The following is a 7,493-nucleotide window of genomic DNA, read 5'->3' on the forward strand; positions in this document are numbered from 1 at the left end:
GAACTGGTTTTGAGAATAAAAAGTATTCAGACATGCACTCTCTCAACACTTTTACCTCACCTTTCTCAGAAAGCTACTGGAGGATGTGCTCTACCCAAACGAGGGAGTAAACTAAGAAAGAGGAAGAGAGAGAATGTGGGAAACAGGGGGTCCAGTGCAAGAGAGAATGTAGATCCACTCCCTCAGGACAAGGGAAAGACTAGCCCTGGCCACTTTGCAAAAGACCTGAAGAGAAGCCCCCTAAACCTATTGAGGATGGCTGCCCTAGAGGGGACCCACTCTGTTTGCCTGAGCTGGGAGAAAATTGCCCTTATCTATTCACACCTGGAACAGCCAAAGAACCTAGAGGTTCTCCCCATTCTTCAGACAAGAGAGTCCTGCCTACCGGCCCATTCGCTGTCAACCAGAAGGGAGGACACTGATTTGAACCATCAGAACAAGTGCCTCCTACTGAGGAAAATTTAATGGAACAAATAAGATAGAACTTAAAAACAATGCAGAACAATGAAAATACTTGTATGGGGCTTCAACAAAAAGGAATGATCAGGGAATAGAAAAAGGTTTTGGCAATTAAAAAAAATGCTGAATTTAAAATTCAATAGAGAAAATGAAAAGTAGAAGGAATACTGCTGAATGATAGAGGAAGTCATCTAGAAGATCAAATGGAGGAACTATGTTGTAACATAGAACAAAAACATAAAGAAATGGAAATTGTGAGAGAAAAGATAAGAGCAAGGATGCCACAGCTATGAGATCTTATATCTGAATAACAGTTGTTCCAGAAGAAGAAAAAAGAACAAATGGAGGAGAACCAATATAGAAAGAAGCCATAGAGGAAAACTTCTCTGAGCTAAAGGAAGACTTGTGTATATAAGAACATAAAAAGGGTTCTTTGAACGCCTAGCAAGATGGATGAAAACAAGATACACACCTAGTCATATCCTGGTGAAATTTCAGAACTTAAAAAAAAAAGTGAAAATCCTAAAAACTTCCAGACATAAAAACTATCAACAACAAAAACAAGTTACCTGAAGAGGAATGAGAATCAGACTGGCACTGAAGGCATCATCTGTAACTTGGAAAGGTCCAGGACCGTGGACCAATGCTCACAACTTCTGAGGGCAAGGACTCATCCAAGAATCTTGGCCAAAATATTATTAAGGGGGAGTGGAGAAGATGTGCCAGGTATCTCCATGTACCATTTCTCAGGAAACTATTCAAGAAGGGAGTTGAGACAAATGAAAATTAAATCTGAAAACCAAGAACAAAAACACCTCAAGACAGGGAAACAAAGAGCATAGGAAACAGTGGAGAACAGTAAATCTAGTAAAATCTTTAGTAAATAAAAAGGATGATGATTAACTGATTTTAAGCTTTGTTATAAGTTAGAAAAGATCTTCGAAATAGAAAACAAGAGAGAAAATCCTTAGTAACAGGTGGAAACTAAAATTACAGATGATTTTAACCAAAGCCAGGATATGGGATGGAGAAACTGATGGGGTTGAGAGGAAAGAGGGGCTGAGGATGGAGAAATAAAAAGTGTTATAGGTCTCTTCTAAGCTGCAGGGGGGGCATATAAACACATAATTTTGGTATGTTGATGTTAAAGTACAGGTTCAATACAACTTGAAAGGTGAAAGTAACTATTAGTAAACTCGAGATAGATAGAAAAACTTCCAAATCCCAGGGAAGTATTTAAAAAAGAAAGTTTTAAAAAAGAGAAAAAATGGCGGGATACCCGCTAACCGTAGCGACCTACTGGGATACGTAGGGGATTTAGGGAAATGAAGGAAGAATTTTCATTTTTTCCTCTATGTTCTCCTTTAATTTTCGAATTCTTTGAATCATTTGTAATTTTCTTTATAATTAAAGACAATGAAGTAAGAAACACTGCAAGTTAACAGTGTTGCAGACGTGAGGCGATGCCGTTGGCGATGTCTTTGGAGAGACTGCTCTCCCTGATTCTCTGTCTGTCCCAGCAGACCTTTTCATTTTTCTACTAGAGAAAAGCCCTAGAGAATGGTGTGTAGCTAACTCCTGAGGCGCCCATGTGAAAACTGAAGAACATATGCATAAATAAAGATGGCTGTCCCCGTACTCACAAGTTCTCATTTGTTGGAGAAGGGAGATGTTCTGGCATGCCCCGTGGGGGCTCACTGTTCTCATCTTTAGAGAACTGGACTCTGGGATGGGACTTAGAGACACCAGGTTGGAAGCGGCCAGAGCTGGATAATGGTGAGCTCCCTGGATCTTCTTAACCCAGAGGTTCAGGCGTCTGAATTTTAGGTGTGTCTCTGCCATTTCTGTGAGCTATGTGCTTTTGTGCAAAGGCATTTAACCTCTCTGAGACTAATTTCTCTCCCCAGGAATACTGTGTAGCTGCACGTAGTCAACATTCTCTAAATGTTTGTTGAATAATGAAATGAACAAAGGAATGAGTGGAGTCACCTGCCCAAGGTCACCCTTAGTGAGCGCTGTGTCTGAAGCCCACAGGTGTCCAGCTTAGTGCGCAGTGAAGATGGGTCTCTTCCCCCTCCCCCCTCACTCACCGGCCTCAGCACCCTGCGCACTTCCTGGAGGATTTGCTCCTGGTTCTCCACAGAGCACAGGACCAGGGTGCAGACCACCGCGTCCGCGGAGCCATCGGCCACCTGGTGCACGTTCTCCCCGGCAGCCACCACAAAGCGCTCGAACTGCACATGTCGGTTCTCGGCAACGCTCTTGATCAAGAACTTCTCAAAGTTGGGGTTGGGGTCAATACAGGTCACCCTGCGCCCAGGTGGGTAGTACTTGAAGTTGGCCCCGGTGCCACAGCCCACTTCCACCAGGGAGAGCTTCCCGGAGGATCCCACAAACTCCTGCAGGTTGCTGAAGAGCTCCCGCTTCTTGCTGGCCATCTGTTCGTTGTACGTCACCGTGAACCTCTCCAAGAAGCGGGGGAACCATATTTTACATATCCTATTCCACAAGCCCAGAAAGTTCACAGGTATATGGGAAATGCCGGGATGCATATGGCCAGAAAGAGAAGGTGGGTGAGGACTGGTAGTGTGCAGGAAAGAAGGCAGAAGCATGGGGATGGGGGGTTGGGAGTGGGGTGGGGGGTGGCAGCACCACCGCGGGTAATGTAAGACCCTGTAGACTTCCCCGGGAGCACAGAGTCACCAAATGAGGGACAAATCAAGGGAGGTGGTGTCTCAAGTTCCAGTCTCCTTGGGCTCCCACCGGAAAAGAGAAGATAGGAATCGCCAAGAGCACAGCCGACGTTCCAATGCCAGTCCACCACAGTAACTTCAACAACGTCGTCTATTGAGTCTTCAAGCACATTCTATACATTATCTTCCTCAGTACTTAAAAAAGCCCACGGGATAGACACTGTTGATTCCCCATTTTACAGAAGAAGAAACTGAGTCTCACAGAGGTTAGCTACAGGGCCGTGTGGCTAGGAAGCGGCAGTCTGAGTCCAGCAGACCCCTTTCACCCTGGAGCTCTACGGTTTCCCTGAGGCTGCTGGTCTCTGCTAGTCTGAGACCAGAGAATGTGCATGCGCAGGAGGACCAGCGGCAGAGACTTTGGTCAGAACAGCCCCACAAAATGTTGTTTTTATCACCCCTGGAAGCAGAAATGGCCATTCTCATAGAGTCCGTAGAAACTTCTCTGAACTGGCTTCCTCTGCCCACCTTTGAAGGTGTGTCTCCTCGTCCACCCTTGGCTCCTTCCTGCCACAGATGTGGGGCGTTTCTCCTCTGCACCCGGGCTGGCCCCTCCTGGGTTCTTAACCCCCACCCTCAACCTTGCTCCATTAATTAGCTCCCCTTTCTCTTTCTCTCATATTTAACACCTCTCCTTAGGGTCTATCTCCTTTGCCTCCACCAACCCGCATGCTCAAGTCTCTTTATCCTGCAGTAATCCTTTCCTTTATCTTGTTTTCCATTCCAGCTAACTGCCCATCTCGCTTTCTCTGCCTGCGAAAGTTCATGAGAAATTGCAGTTGGCCCTCACTCTTTCCACTTCCTCACTCCATTCAAGCCTCGCCCGCTGACGTCTGGCGTCTACCTCCACAGCTCCAGTGAAAGTGCGTGCAGGCAGACGGGAAGGCAGTCAGGGGGAGGGGAGACAGACAGGGTGACAGTATCAGGCAGTGGTGACCAATGAATGGATACGATATCTGAGGAGGGGGCAGAGGCTGGCGTCCGGGGCACAAGTGGAGAGGAGGACTGGCCTCAGAGCCTGGAGGGAGACAGGGTTGGGGGGAGGTGAGTTTGGGCGGGGGAAGGAATCAAGATACCCTTGACTTTCTCACTGAAGAAGAGAGTAGAGAAGCCTTGCAAGACCGGGAGAGCTGGGGGCCGGCCCAGTGGCGCAGCGGTTAAGTTCGCACATTGCGCTTCTCGGTGGCCCGGGGTTCGCTGGTTCGGATCCTGGGTGCGGACATGGCACCACTTGGCACGCCATGCTGTGGTAGGCGTCCCAGGTATAAAGTAGAGGAAGATGGGTACGGATGTTAGCTCAGGGCCAGGCTTCCCCAGCAAAAAGAGGAGGACTGGCCAGTAGTTAGCGGAGGGCTAATCTTCCTCAAAAAACAAACAAACAAACAACACCAACAACAAAAAGACCAGGAGAGCTTTCAGACCAAGGGCAGAGAGAAGTGTCCAGTAGCAAAGAGGATGCAGCTGAGCCTGGGGACTGGGACGGGTGGCGACACCAGATCTTGAGGGTATGGTTTTCTTCCCTGGGGCTCTGCTGTTTAGAGCTCAAGCAGAGAAGTTCAGTGTGTAGGCTGAACAGGGCTGGGGGTTTACCCAGGTGGAGGAGACTGAAGGGTAAGGGGTCAGAGAGCGAGCGGTCTAAGCTGGGAAGAAAGCGTGAAGGAGGGTGGTGGGTGGGGAGAAACAGAAGAGTTGGGTTCCGGGCTGGGGATGCTGGTGTGGCTGAGGACCCCACCTGCTGAGAGAGAGGGAGTCATGAACGGTCTTGTAGTGTGAGAGCAGAGTTGGAGACTCCAGAGACAAGCAGTTTAGGGTCTAGAGTGTGGCCACGGGCAGAGACAAGAGAAAAAGGTGGGAGGTGAAAGTCACTGGGCTTGAGGAGCTAAGAAAGGATCAGGCAAAGATGCGGGACGGGTCCTCTCCAGGGAGAATGAGGCTGCCAGGGGGGAGATGGGCACCAGGAACCAGGGCCAGAGTCCTTGGTGAGCCAAAGGGTGTGGCCAGGAGGTGACCATGGGCCAGCAGGGACCAGCCACAGGGAGCAGGTAGACATGGTATAGCTGGACAGCAGGAGCCTCACAGGCTTTTCAAAACGATAGTGATTTGTGCAATCAATATATAAAGGTAAAAACTCAATCAGTAAATAAAAGATCTTATTCTCTTCAATAAGTACCATTCCTCTGAATGTATGTAGCTTAATTCATCTAATCACTTCCCATTGACGGGCATATATGTTGCTTTCTGGTTTTCACAAATATAAAATAATGGCAGCAGGGACCACACGTACATGTGCACTTTTGGTGAGAGCATCTTTAGGATGAGTTCCTGGCAGTGGAAGTACTTGGACAAGGACAAGTGGATTCATTTAATTTGCTTTGTTTACTGAGGTAAGGACACGTGTCTTCAATTCTGATAGCCATTGTGGGGGCCCAGGGCAGGCCACCCCCAAATATCCCACAGTGGCATATTGATTATTTTGAATTAAAGTTACCAGAGAAGCAAAAAGGGCACTCTGACCCTCCTGTCACAGGAAATACATCTCCCGTGTGACAGGTGCTCTCCTGGCATCCTTATCCCCAGGGCTTGGGGATTCAGGGCCGAGAAGCTGCATAAGCAAACCCTGCTCATTCACTGCCTCCAGCCTAAACTCTGCTTAAGGTCCTCATTAACCACGTACCTCAAATCTAAGATTCTTTGTCCTGTCGATTCTTCACAAATTTATTCTTATTTTGTATAAAAGAGATATACACTGCCTGCTTCCTTTACTCTCTGAGCATCATTTCTCTATGGTCCCCAATACGTACATATTAAACTGGGTTTTTCTCCTGTTAAGCTGGTCTTGTGTCAGTTTCATTATTAGTCCAGCCATAAGAACACAAGAAGGAAAGCAAGGGGGTTCTCCCCCGCCCCCGACAGTACCGCCGACTTGCCCTCTAAAGAGGACGCGCCAATCGATGACCCCATGAACAAGGGACAAAACTTTCCTTTACCCACACACCAGCCAATACTGCCACCAAACTCATTAGTCTTTGACTACCTGACAGGTGAAAATGGCTTTTCATTGCTATTCTTGTTGCATTTCTTTGAGCGAGGCTGAGCACCTTTTTCATATTTGCTATTTAATTTCCTTTCTTTCTTTTCTTTTTCTGTAAGCAATCTAGTGGTTCAAACTACGAAGGTCCAAATCCTGGTTTTTCTGCAGACTAGCTGTGTGACCCTGGGCCACTTACTTGAATTCGTTGTGCCTCAGTCTCCTCTCTTAAAATGGGAGTAACCACCCACACTATGCCGCAGGGTTATCCTGAGAACTGAACAGCCTGACAGCAGCAAAGTGCTTAGAACGGAGCCCGGCCCAGGGAAAGCGGGCACGACGGAGCCGTAGCTCACGTTACCCACGTCTGTCGCCCATGTTTCTGTCGCGTGGTTCATCTTTCTTACGGATTCCTCTGCTCAGGAGAGTAGTCTGTTGGTTGTCATATATGTTGCTTCCTTGTCTTTCATCATTTGACTTTTTTTTAAAGTATTACATTCCACGCAGAAATGTAAAATGGCTTTTGTTGCAATTATAAGCATTCAAATTCCAAGATCATGAAAATACATCACGCCTTTTTTCTTCTTTAGGAATTGGAGGACGTGTTTTCGGGGACGGACACTGAGTGATGGTTGTGCAAGTGTAGCAGGGAGCCAGAAAGAGTGTCATCCCCCTCTCAGGAGAGCAGCAACCTGTTCTGTCCATGAGGCCTGCAGGACGCGGGGTCCAGCAGGGTTAGGGAGGCCTTGCCGGGCTGAGGACCCGGCTGCTTGTTTATTCAGAGCTGGGTCAGAGGGCGCAGGGGAAGGGAGTGGGAGGAGGAGTGAGTGTGTACTTGGTGTGTGTGTGTGTGTCACAGAACGCTGTGGGGATGGGAGTGAGACCTTGGGCTAGGCAAGGGCTTTGTGGGATTAACTCGTCTCAAGATTCTGCCCAGAATCTCCCAGGGGATCTCTGTAAGGCCAGCAGAGCACGGGCTGGGGGGTGGGAGACTGAGTTTAAAGACCCACTGGACTGTGCACGCTTGCGGGGCAGGAACTTGACCCTGGGCCTCTTGCTGCTGACAGCTCCTCGTGAAGACTTCCAGGGGGTGTTTCTGTGCGCGGCCTGGCACCGAGTGGGCTCAGGGCGCTGGCCTGTGAATGGAGAGACAGGAGGAGGTTGGCAAGGGCTAGAGCGGCCAGGAATGCTTCCGGGAGGGGATGAAAGAGCGAGGGGCGGATACTGGACAGGCCCTGGAATGGGGAAATGTTGCT

General features: G+C 48.4%; 1 pseudogene; it reads right to left on the reverse strand.

The window, feature by feature from the left end:
- Positions 1 to 2,357: 2,357 nt before the first annotated feature.
- LOC100062757 (thiol S-methyltransferase TMT1A pseudogene) lies at positions 2,358 to 3,026 on the reverse strand (annotated as a pseudogene).
- Positions 3,027 to 7,493: the final 4,467 nt, after the last annotated feature.

The sequence above is a fragment of the Equus caballus genome, chromosome 6, assembly GCF_041296265.1.
Source record: "Equus caballus isolate H_3958 breed thoroughbred chromosome 6, TB-T2T, whole genome shotgun sequence".
Classification (NCBI taxonomy): Eukaryota; Metazoa; Chordata; class Mammalia; order Perissodactyla; family Equidae; genus Equus; species Equus caballus.